The sequence below is a fragment of the Saccopteryx leptura genome, chromosome 10 (assembly GCF_036850995.1).
Source record: "Saccopteryx leptura isolate mSacLep1 chromosome 10, mSacLep1_pri_phased_curated, whole genome shotgun sequence".
Classification (NCBI taxonomy): Eukaryota; Metazoa; Chordata; class Mammalia; order Chiroptera; family Emballonuridae; genus Saccopteryx; species Saccopteryx leptura.
The window spans coordinates 80,463,010-80,473,972 of NC_089512.1; the positions used below are offsets into that span (position 1 = coordinate 80,463,010).

Below are 10,963 nucleotides of genomic sequence, written 5' to 3' on the forward strand. Positions count from 1 at the left end.
CAAAGATCAGTTTTGTCTCTAAATTCTAGCAATGAACAATTAGAAATTGGAATTTTAAAAGCAATACAATTTATAATAAAAATTTAAAATCACGAAGTGCTTAAGGATAAATTTAATAACATGCATAAGACATACCAACTGAAGCCTATAAAACATTATCTGTTATGTACATATACATTATATATTATGTAATATATACAATAAGCAGTAAAATGAACTAGTGTAGCACCAATTGTGTGTATTGTAATTGCCTGTCACCAGCACCCTAGGGCCCAGAGACCTCCTTATGTCTACTGCAGTCAGCCTTCTCACTTCCCATCAAGTTAAATACTAGGCTGATTTTCAAGGTGATTATTTCCTTGACTTAATTTATGACTTAACTTTCTGTGCAAGCAAACCTAAACAATATCATTTAATTATGCCTGCTTTTTGGACCTTACAGTAATGGAATAATATACTATGTATTTTTTTTTTTTTTGCTCTTTGCTTCTTTTGCTTTAAAATTATATTTGTTACAATTAATCCAAACTGTGTCCCAAAGTTATAATGTGTTCATTTTTTTCTAGTATAATATTCTATTTTATAAGTATATTTGAACTTATTTATTGACCCTACTGTTGACTGGTATGTAAGTTGTTGCCAGTTTCTGGCTGTTACAGATATGCTCATTTAAACACTCTCAGACATGTATCCTGCATATATATATATATATATATATATATATATATATATATATATATATGCATGAATTTATTTAGGAAATATTCCTAACTCTGGAATTCCTGTTCATAGTGTATGTATGTCTTTAACTTTATTCCATAATGCCAAACTGTTTTCTTCAATTTGCACTAATTCACAATCACAACTCTCAGTGTATAAGCATTCAAGTTGTGCTATAAACTAATACTTTGTCAAACTGTTTATTTTTATTTAATCTGATTGGTGTACAGAGGTACCAAACTGTGGTTTAAATTTTAATTTCTTTGATTACTAGCTAGGTTGGGCACCTTTCTATATGTTTAGTAGCCATGTAGATATCCCCTTTTGAGAAGTCTGTTCAAAGCACTCATATTTATATTAAGATGCCTGGTTTTTTTTTCTTGTGGGTTATATCTGAGTGGTAGGAAATTCAGTGATTTGATTTTTCTTTTTATTTTGCTATTTTCTAAACTGCTTAAGTAATAAAAAATCTAAAATAATAAAAACACACACAAACTTGCTTTAGTTGGCATGTTATTTCATTTTAAAAATGTACCTTAAACTACTTAACCACTTTCCTAATGATGGAAATTAAGGCTATTTCCAACTTTAAAGCATATGAACAACAAAGCAGTAAATAGGGTTGCACAAAGGCACAAGTGTTAGAGGAGAGGGCTGGGTGTTGAATGGCAGGAGGGATGACACTGCTGAGTGCCTAGAACAAACTCATTTCTTCATTCCCACAATGAGCATGCTTTCCTGTGAGTCATGTCTGCATGCTGGTTCAGGTAGGTGAGAGAAAAGGTAAAAAGGGAACAAGACAAAAAGAAGAAAAACAGAAGATGATAGAAGATTGAAGGGAGTCTAGTTTTGTTTATAAATTTTTATTACAAAAAATTCAAATAGAAAAATTGAAAGGGGTACAAATAACACACATATAGCAATCACAAACCTCAACAACTGTTAACTTTTTGCAGCATTTGCTTCTTACTTGCTGCTTTATCAGAACCATCTTAAATTCTGTGGCAGGCATCTTGATGCTTCATCTTCTGATGTTTCCACCTGAATCTTTTACAAATGAGGACCTTCTCCTATATGTCCTCATACAATATAATACAATAGAGCATTACCCCCAAGAAAATTAAACAGTAAGTTTCTAGTGTTGTCTATTACCCAGATCACAGTGTTTGTGCAGAATACACTTCTTCATGGATTGGATGAGTGTAGGGAAGCAGGGGAGGAGCCTATGAAAGACCTGGATTGTTGCTATCTCACCTCTCCCCACCCCTCAGCACAATCTGAGGGCACAAAATATCAGCAGCAGGTAAAAGCCAAGTTTTTATTCCTATTTGTTTTTATTTTTAATTAAGTGAAAGTCAGGGAGGCAGAGTGACAGACTCTTGCATGCACTCCACCAGGATCCAACCAGCAAGCCCCCTACTGGGCAATGCTCTCCCCATATGGGGCCTCTGCTCCATTGCTTGGCAACCAAGCTATTTTAGTCCTGAGGCAAGGCCACAGAGCCATCCTCAGCATCAGGGGACAAGTTGCTCGACACATTCGAGCCATTGCTGTGGGAGGAGGAAGACAGAGAGAGAGAGAAGGGGGAAGGGTGGAAAAGCAGATGGTTGCTTCTCCTGTGTGCCCTGACTGGGAATCAAACCCAGGGCTTCCACAGTCTGGGCTGACACTCTACCGCTGAGCCAACTGGCCAGGGCCTATTCCTATTTTTTAAAGACTTTTTTTCTGAGAAGCAAAGAAATAAATACTCATGATAGAAAATATAGATAGAACAGGGAAACAAAAAGCAACGGGGGGAATAACTAGCCACAAAGTCATCCATTTTTCTTTTTTTTAAGAGTCTCACCAAGACAGAAACAAACATGTGAATGTTCACAAAACAGATTTTGTCCTCAGACTAAATCTCATTCATGCTTGGTTCTTCCACTAGTCTGCTCTGGCAGGTGGACATGTTGGGCATGCTTGGATCCCACCCCAGACTTAATCACATTTCAGCATGATAGTTTGTTATCCTGGAAACCTGCCTTCACATGGAAGGAGATTTAGGATGACGGCTGCATAGAGGTACCAAAGCCATTTCATAACTCTGCCTACTTCTAAAACTTTTTTTCCTCCAAATGCATGTTACAGATGAACTGTCTTGACAGCTTCGTTCCACTGGAATAATCAGAGAGCTCTCAGAGATTTCTAAGAAGGAGGGAAACCGTTTCCTGGTAGGAAGACAGCATTAGAGACTGCAGTTAGAACTGGAAGCATAAATAACTTCCAAATCACTGAGTCAGGCAGCTGGCATGTACCATGACCGCTTGGCAGATGGTGTCCAAGGGCCCAGCATACATTCTCTTTTTGACATTAGGAAGACTTGGCAGCCAGTAAGACCACAGCCAAAGTTTCAAAGAGTAGCTCTAGACTGTTCACAAGGAGGAAAAGCAACACGCCTCCTTACCACTTCTGTCATGGTAAATCAGGGTTCTCACCCCTCCAACTCCTACCCTGTTCCCTCCCCACCCCAATATCTAACTGCCACCTGCTCTTCCCTCACTACAAGTTCTGGGATTTGGTCTTAGGCTGCAGAGACAGAAGAGAAACCACTTCCTTGTAAACTCTCCCTCAGGTCTAGATGCCTTCTGGTCCCAAGATTGCTTTCAACCTTTTTTAAAGGTGAAACTCAAAACACAAAGGTGTGAACAGGCACGTCTCTGACAGACAGTCCCTTTCCTTGCCCCAGACCCCCAGGGAGGGCTCAATCTTCTATAGTAACCAAACTGTTTTCATTACTGAGATTGGTTTTCAGGGTCCTGCTTCACCTTGCACACAGCTGGTATCTTCCATGATACTGGTCCCAGCCTCAACTGTAGCATTGGCAGTTTGGATTTCAGCATGGAGACCTAACCCTAACAATCACAATGATAAAAGCAGCTCACTCTAAGCGGAAGTCTTTATAGTTCTCAGTGGCACTCTGCTTCTGGGGTCAATGAGTGCAAAAGGGGCAAAGACATTGTACAGGGGTTGTTACTTTTAGTTGATGATACAATTTGTACAAAACTACATATATCTGTAAATATTGTCACAAGAATGAATCTGACTTCCCCACCCATCCCCCACCATTACTGGGAGCAGTGGCAAGCTCAGAGGGAAATGGAGAGGAAAAACTAAATATGCTTAAATCTCACTTAACACTAAATTTAATCAAAAATTAAACAATCCTTTTAGTTCTTTCTTCATAAAAATGCTCAAGCTCATGCTTGCTTCAGCAGCACACATACTAAAATTAGAATGGTATAGAGGGGGTCAGCATAGTCCTTTGCAAGGATAACCCACAGATTTGTGAAGCAGTCCATATTTTTTTAAAAATAATAATAAAAGTGCTCAGCCTCTCAGAGACTCCTCTCCCCCATCTGTCCCTCTAAGCAGGTATCCAAGTATGTTGGTGAGAAGGTTTGGAGTCTTATGTGACATCAGGCAGTGCAGCAAGCTGCTGTCCTCAGGTCTCCAGGGACAGCTCCTCTCTCCTGGTCATTGTGTCCATGTTGACACTCAGCTGGGTTTAGACCAAGCCCACAGCCACTCCCCAGCTGTGTCAGTCCCTCCTCACTCTCACTGGCTGCAGTCCCAAATCTCTGCAATGACTTTCTGGCACAGCCATGTGGCAGAAAGCTCCACATCAGGTCCAAGGTTCACTTTCAGGCCCACTTTGCAGGACCAAGTGCAGCTGGAAAAGCCACACCCAGAAACTCCTGCTCCTAACTGTAAGGTATTTTTCCCCACCATTGAAGAAGGAAGGGGCGTAGCCACAAAGGGTGGAACAGCAAAAGCTTTATTGAGTACAGAGCACTTCCTGCTCAACTAGGTTCCCTGGTCCCGGGGACAGAGGCCAGGGAAGTCGCATAGGGTGACCCACGTGGGGGATATTTAAAGGGTCCCTACAGTGGTCGAGCTAATATGACGTGGTGAAATCTCACTGGCTGACGGACAGTTGCTTTTTTCCAAAGGGCTCCTGGGGAAGTTTCTTTTGGTGCATGTGGATGTGGGTGGTTCTAGCCGAGGTGTCGGGCCTGGTGTCTCACGTGACCTTTCCCCTTGTCCACCACCCTACACTAACCACCTGTTCAACTTACCCAGATGGATTCTGGGATGGTCCAAGATGAGTTCCTTGTTCAGATTCCTCAATGACAAAAGCAATAAACCCCATACCTCAATTAAACTCTCTCTTATATGATATAATGGCCTCCTTCCCTCTCTGACGCCAAGGGTGGGGAAATCCAGACATCTCCTCCTCTCACCCTTCCTCTCCACTCACTCCTCTCTCTTCCTTCCATTTGCAGGCCAGACAGGGTGGGCTGTTGGCCTTTTACTCCCCCTTCATCCTGATACCCTACAGCCAGCCTGGTGGCCAGAGCAGAAATGCGACTTGCTCCACTGTAGGTGGCTATGCTATATACAGGATCCTCCACTCCTCCCCTGCCCTCTTACTCCAAAAAAGGCAATAAGTATTTCATATATTATTGCAAGGAAAGGCTGCCAGTTGTCTTGCTATCTAATCTGCTTTTGCATCTCATAGGCTAAGGATTATCTCCTTCTTTGTCTCTGAAGATCTCCTTTCTTAACAAATCCTAATCTTCTTCCTCATTCCCAGAGGCTAGGCAGGCAGATGCCTAACTAGGCAAAGACCAAATTCTCAGAAAGGCAAAAACAAAAGCAAATTAATAGTTTCGATTAAAGTAATCAATTTATACCAAGCACCCCTTTCATTGGATTACACTGAGGTATAAATAAAAGATTGCATGTAAATTGCTTGGAAAAATATCTGTTGAATAAGTATGTAATAAAATGTATTATTTATCACCTATTATGTCATCCAACCCACTGAAACATATGAGGCAGTTTGAGCAGGTGGTACTATCTCCATTTTACAAATTATGGTAATGTGGCTCAAAGCTACTGCTATTTTCTCTAAGTCACATGAAGATTGACTAGAGAGGCCAAGTTAGGATTTCATGACCATTTCTGTCTTCATAGTTTTAACATTCCTTTCTTAGTCAAATTCTATCCCTTATACAAGATCAACTGGAACTCTAAGATCAAAAGTCAGGACGCTTTTCTTGTTATGGGTGAATAATAAACATTTTAGGTATGGAGGGCCCAAAGGTCTCTGTCACAACTACTCAACTCTGCTGCTGCAGCCCAGAAGCAGCCGCAGACAATTCACGAACAAAGCTGTGACTGTGTTCCCATAAAGCTTTATGTACAAAATCAGGCAGTGCGCTGGACTTCACATTGGATTAGTTTGCCGACTTCTACTACACATCAGCCCTAAAAGCCTGGCACATAATGAAGAATTCAAAATGAGTTTGGATAAACAAATGAATAAAACGAATATTTGTTCAACTTTTAATTCTTTTAGCCTAGAGGTCTCCACAAACTAATCTACCATTGAATTACATGTGTCTTTGCGTTATTCCATTTCATTTCATATGACTCTTTATTTCCACATGCAAAATAATATCAAATGTAAGTCTTATGAATTTGCAGTCACATAGGCCTGGAATTGAGACCTAATTTTCCTATTTGAGCAAGTTAACCATAAACTTCTGTTTTGTGGACTTGCAAAATGAGGAAGAAAATGCTAACTTGTAATGGTCTGAGGTTCGGAAATCAAGTAGGTACAGTGTCAAGTGAATGGAAGACAGGAGCTAGATGACGGGAACTACTTTACCAATTTCTTACCAGAAGTTTCTTTCTTTCAATCTTTCTCATTGCTTTCAAAGTGGATGGGAATTGGGAGAGGCAGTGATTTTGGTATGACATACAAGGAACAGAGGCTCAGACTGGGAGGCATGCCATGTGCTAAACTGGTTTAGTGGCTGCTTCCTCTCCCCAGCTGTGTCCAACTTCTGAAGTTTAGCAAAGGGCCAGGGAAAGGTTTTACTCTTGGCCTGAGCTCATCACTCATAGCAGCTGCTCAATAAACTATCGACAGTAAAATGTTCAAACACATTTGAAATGTGCTCTTGAAGATTTTAATACCTCACTGTCTAAGTTAAACTCTTCACATGATATACAAAGGGAAGCATTATGCCTTCTTCCTGATGAACTCAAGCATAAAGTGCAGATAGGACCAGTGCAAGAGAGAAGAGGCCCTGCTATAGTAACAAGCCCAGGAGAGCCTGGGAGTTAGAAGACACAAAGTCTTCTAAAGATAGCACCACCTCTCACTTGCTATCCAACCTTCAGCAAGAGTCCCATCCCCTGTGCTGGACCTCAATATGTTCTCAGACCCAGTAACTTACATGCCATATTTATGGTATTCATCATGTTCATGCATCCCCATACTATTATTGCTTTCCTCTATTTCAACTAAATCAACAAATTTATTTTACTTAGCCTTGTCCATTATATAGCTACTATATAATAGCACTGGTACACTAATTATATTTGTCTTATTATACATTATAATAAATATAAATATACTTATTGAAATATAAATTTTAACTCCTTAAATGTTTGTATAAACTTGGTAATAAAGAGAAATAACTGGAAGATCCCAGAAAAGAAATCATACCACTCACCAGAAAGCCAGTCCTGACCCTCAAGCCCTGTTTCCTCACAGGGAAGACTCTGACCTTCAAGTGAGGTCAGTGGCTTCCCTCCGAAGAAGCCAACTCATTTGGGGGGGTGTTGATTCTAGTCCCCTCACCTTAACCTTGAGCTTTCTGTTGTCTCTTAAATTGGGCCTTGTCCTTGGCCTTCACACACCCTCACTAAGAAGTTATCTGGCTGAATTACTAGGAGAAAAGTCAGTGGACTCTAAGCAACTTCAAGCTATTATTAAAGCAATATTTTTTATAGTATTACCAAGCCTAATGCTATGTTGAATCTGCAGTTATGGAGTTCATTCTAAAGCATTTGCTTGTGCCCAGAAGAGAAATAGTCTTACAAGTAATTTTCTAAAGCATGCTTGAAAAGTGGGTAGCGCATGGCTCAGTAAATACAACAGCCTGGACAGTTATGAACTATCAAACTAAGCTGAATTGACTTACTGATATAACCTGCAATGAATGAGTTCTAGCTGTGAGAAGCAATCTGGAAAGGTTAAGAGACTATTATTTTATGGATGTCTGTGCTTGTCAATACAAAGAAAGACTGATGGTATCTGACATTTGAAAGGAGACTTCATGAACCACATGACTTTCAGTTTAATTTGTTCATGATTAACTATCTAGTACCATTAAAATTACTTAACTTTTCATATCACTATTCATTTACATAGTGGTTAGCTGTTCTTTTCAGTTAAGATATAACTGATAGTAAATTAGGGAAGAGGGTATATATTTTTCAGAAATCCCTTTATGTTCTTTTACTTGTCATGATCTCTGGTCACCCATTATATAACCTAAAAGTCTTGAACTGTTCCTCACTTTAAAGTATGTCCCAAACTCTAAAGGTGACTGAGCTGGATCTCTAAGTGTCTTCCTAAGGAGGTCACTTCCCTGAAGCCACATACTTTACAGAAAAAGCTCAACTTCTTAGTAAAAGACATGGGGTCATGTGTCAATCATGTTGCCACTAACTTATCTGAGTTCTGCATCATCCATGCCAATTTATAAATCATTTGAGTGCAAGAGAGTTAAATGTAAAAATGTATTCACATGATCTCATTCTATCCTCACAGTAGTGCTATTGTAGGAGGCAGTTAGACAGACGTGAGCAGAGCAAGAACTATAGGATAGGTGCAGAAGGTCCCCAGAGCAGAAAGCCCCAGCTGCCTAGAGAAGTGCAAAACTGGGAAAACCAATCTTGCCACCAAGGTAACCTTTCCTCTACTAGCATATTGCTGGTCATAAGAGTTAGACCCCCTGATTTCATATCACTGGTCATGTGGTTTAGAGCCTACCCTGACCTTTCCTCCCCTGGCATGTTGCTAGTCATCCAGGTTAGACCCCCTTAGCAGGGAAGTGAACAAAGGAGCCAGAAATTAGCCCCCAGGACAATGAGGTTCTGACCTGCATTAAATACATCTAGGCCTCGTTGTGTTTCAGCTCCAGGCGCAGAAAAGCACCCAGACAAGCCATGCCACAGCTGACCTCAGGACCAACTGTGTTGACTAATGACCTCCTGCCCTGGTGCTGGCCAATCCACGGAGACCATGACCCTAAAAGGACACACCTGGAAAGCTGATGAATATTCTATTGAGATCTTCCCTTTGGACTTCCCTTAAAGTCTCCATCTTTAAAAACTCTTAGACAGAAAAACCCAACATTCTCTTTCTCCAAGGAGCACTCTGCCCATGAACTCCACTCCCACGTCTAAGGTGAATTTGCCTTGCCTCTCTTTCTCCTAAGCTCTAAGGGGCTCCACAAGACTTGCACCAGGGGAGCAATGAGCAGTGGCAGCTCATCCTGGACTGAGCCCCTGAATTTATCTCCAAGGCCCCCTTTTCTGACTTTCCAATGAACCAAAGCAGGCCCTCCTAGGCTCTCTCCTCTTGCTTCTTTTATCCTAGGCCCTTGTTTCACTGTCCCAAGCTCTAAAACTAATTGGAGCACTCATTCTCTCAAGTGAGTGCCCACTCAGTCCCTTATGAATGTATTTACTGCTAGCCAATAAATCCTTGCTTTACTTGCTATACTTTGACTCTTGTCTGCTTTCCTTCAAGAAGACAAGAATCAAGATCTCATCATTTTATTGGTAACACTATGAGAAAGGTCCTAACAACATCTTCCTCTAACAGTTGAGGTTCAGGGAGGTTCAACGATTTTTTCTGTAATCACACACCACTGTGAGCCAGGATTTGGTCCAAGGTTATCTGACTCCATCAACAAAAGGTATTAACTGGGATAAACCACACTGACTTGGATAGTCATTCAACATTTCCTTAGTCCCATGAGATTTCCAAAAGAGGCAGACCTTAGTCAGTCTCATATACCAACAATAGTGACCAAACTGAAACATGCCCCTCGGTGGGGTACACAGGAACTTTGTAAGGTATTTGAACATGAAGAGTTTAAGGAAATCAGTTTTTAGATCCTCAACTCACAACCAAGATTAATCTAAGTAGGCTCCTGAGACTAGGGGTTTCTTTTCCCAACCTCTCCTTTTATAATCTAGACAGAGATCTCCAAACCTTCTCAAAGGAAAGCTTCTTTACATCTCTCTAAGTGAGGCTGTTCTTGAGCAAAGGAGAGGCCCTGCCTCTCTGACTCCCAAGATCCTTGCTGAAGAACATGTTCTCTGAAGAGGAGCCATGGAGAAGCAACCAGCTTCATCTTGGAGAACTGAACTACCTGTTCATGTAGAGGTGAAACTATGCCAAAATACTGTATGATGGAGTCAACATCACTATTTTTGTATTTAGCAATTCAGTGTTACATCATTTGAGTTTAGGTCATAAAGACAAATGCATCTGTTGTACCAATTTTATTTTCTGGCCAGAGTGGTGATTTCTTACAATTTAGTGTATATCATATTCCTTTATAAATTCATTCATTGAACTAGAAATACCTGCATCAGTATTGGTGCTATTCTCTTATAAAATAAGCCTCGTTAGTTTGGTTTTTCCAGGATTAAAATACCAACAGGTGAGAAGATTCCAAGATGGTAATGGAGTAGGTGGAGGTTCCAACTGCCACTTCTAAGGACCAAATTGGATTTCCACTTCATTTAAGAGCAATCATCTTGAAAAACCAACTTTGGACTAAACAAAGAGAAGTCTATAACCAAGGATCACTGAAGAAACCACACCCAGACTGGTAGGAAAGGTGGAGATGCAGAAAGGGCTGTCCCACTCCCAGGAGCGAGCTGCACCAGAGGATCTGGAGGGATTCTCACTGTGGGGAGGGTTGCCCAGAGAGGTATGGGTCCTAAATCCCAAGGGAGGTGACCCAGCCTAGATCCCCAGAGCCTGGGAGAGGCACCCACATAGCATCTGGCAGTAAAAAGAGCTGAGGTTTCTGTCTGCAAGAAAGAGACAGGAAATCTTGGAGACACAGGCTCCATCTTAAAAGGCCTGCACAGAAAATCTTGTTCACAACCACTTACCCGGAGCTCTAGTGGAGAGAGAGCTGAGAAGACTAGACTTGCATGAGGACAGTGTGAAGCTGGTGGCCTAGAGAGAGACAATATAGGGGATGGCCACCGGAAGCCCTGTGCTGAGTCATTCTCCAAAACTACAGTCACCATCTTTCTTGGGTGGAGCAGTCCCCTCAGAGTGGCATCAGCCTGGGGAAAAGCAACTGCCCCATCC

General features: G+C 41.2%; 1 non-coding gene across 1 annotated transcript; it reads left to right on the forward strand.

Annotated features, from left to right (window-relative positions):
* Positions 1-3,965: 3,965 nt before the first annotated feature.
* Positions 3,966-4,067, forward strand: LOC136382677 (U6 spliceosomal RNA). Its single transcript, XR_010747301.1, has one exon. It is a non-coding gene; the product is annotated as a U6 spliceosomal RNA (small nuclear RNA).
* The last annotated feature ends 6,896 nt before the right edge of the window (positions 4,068-10,963 follow it).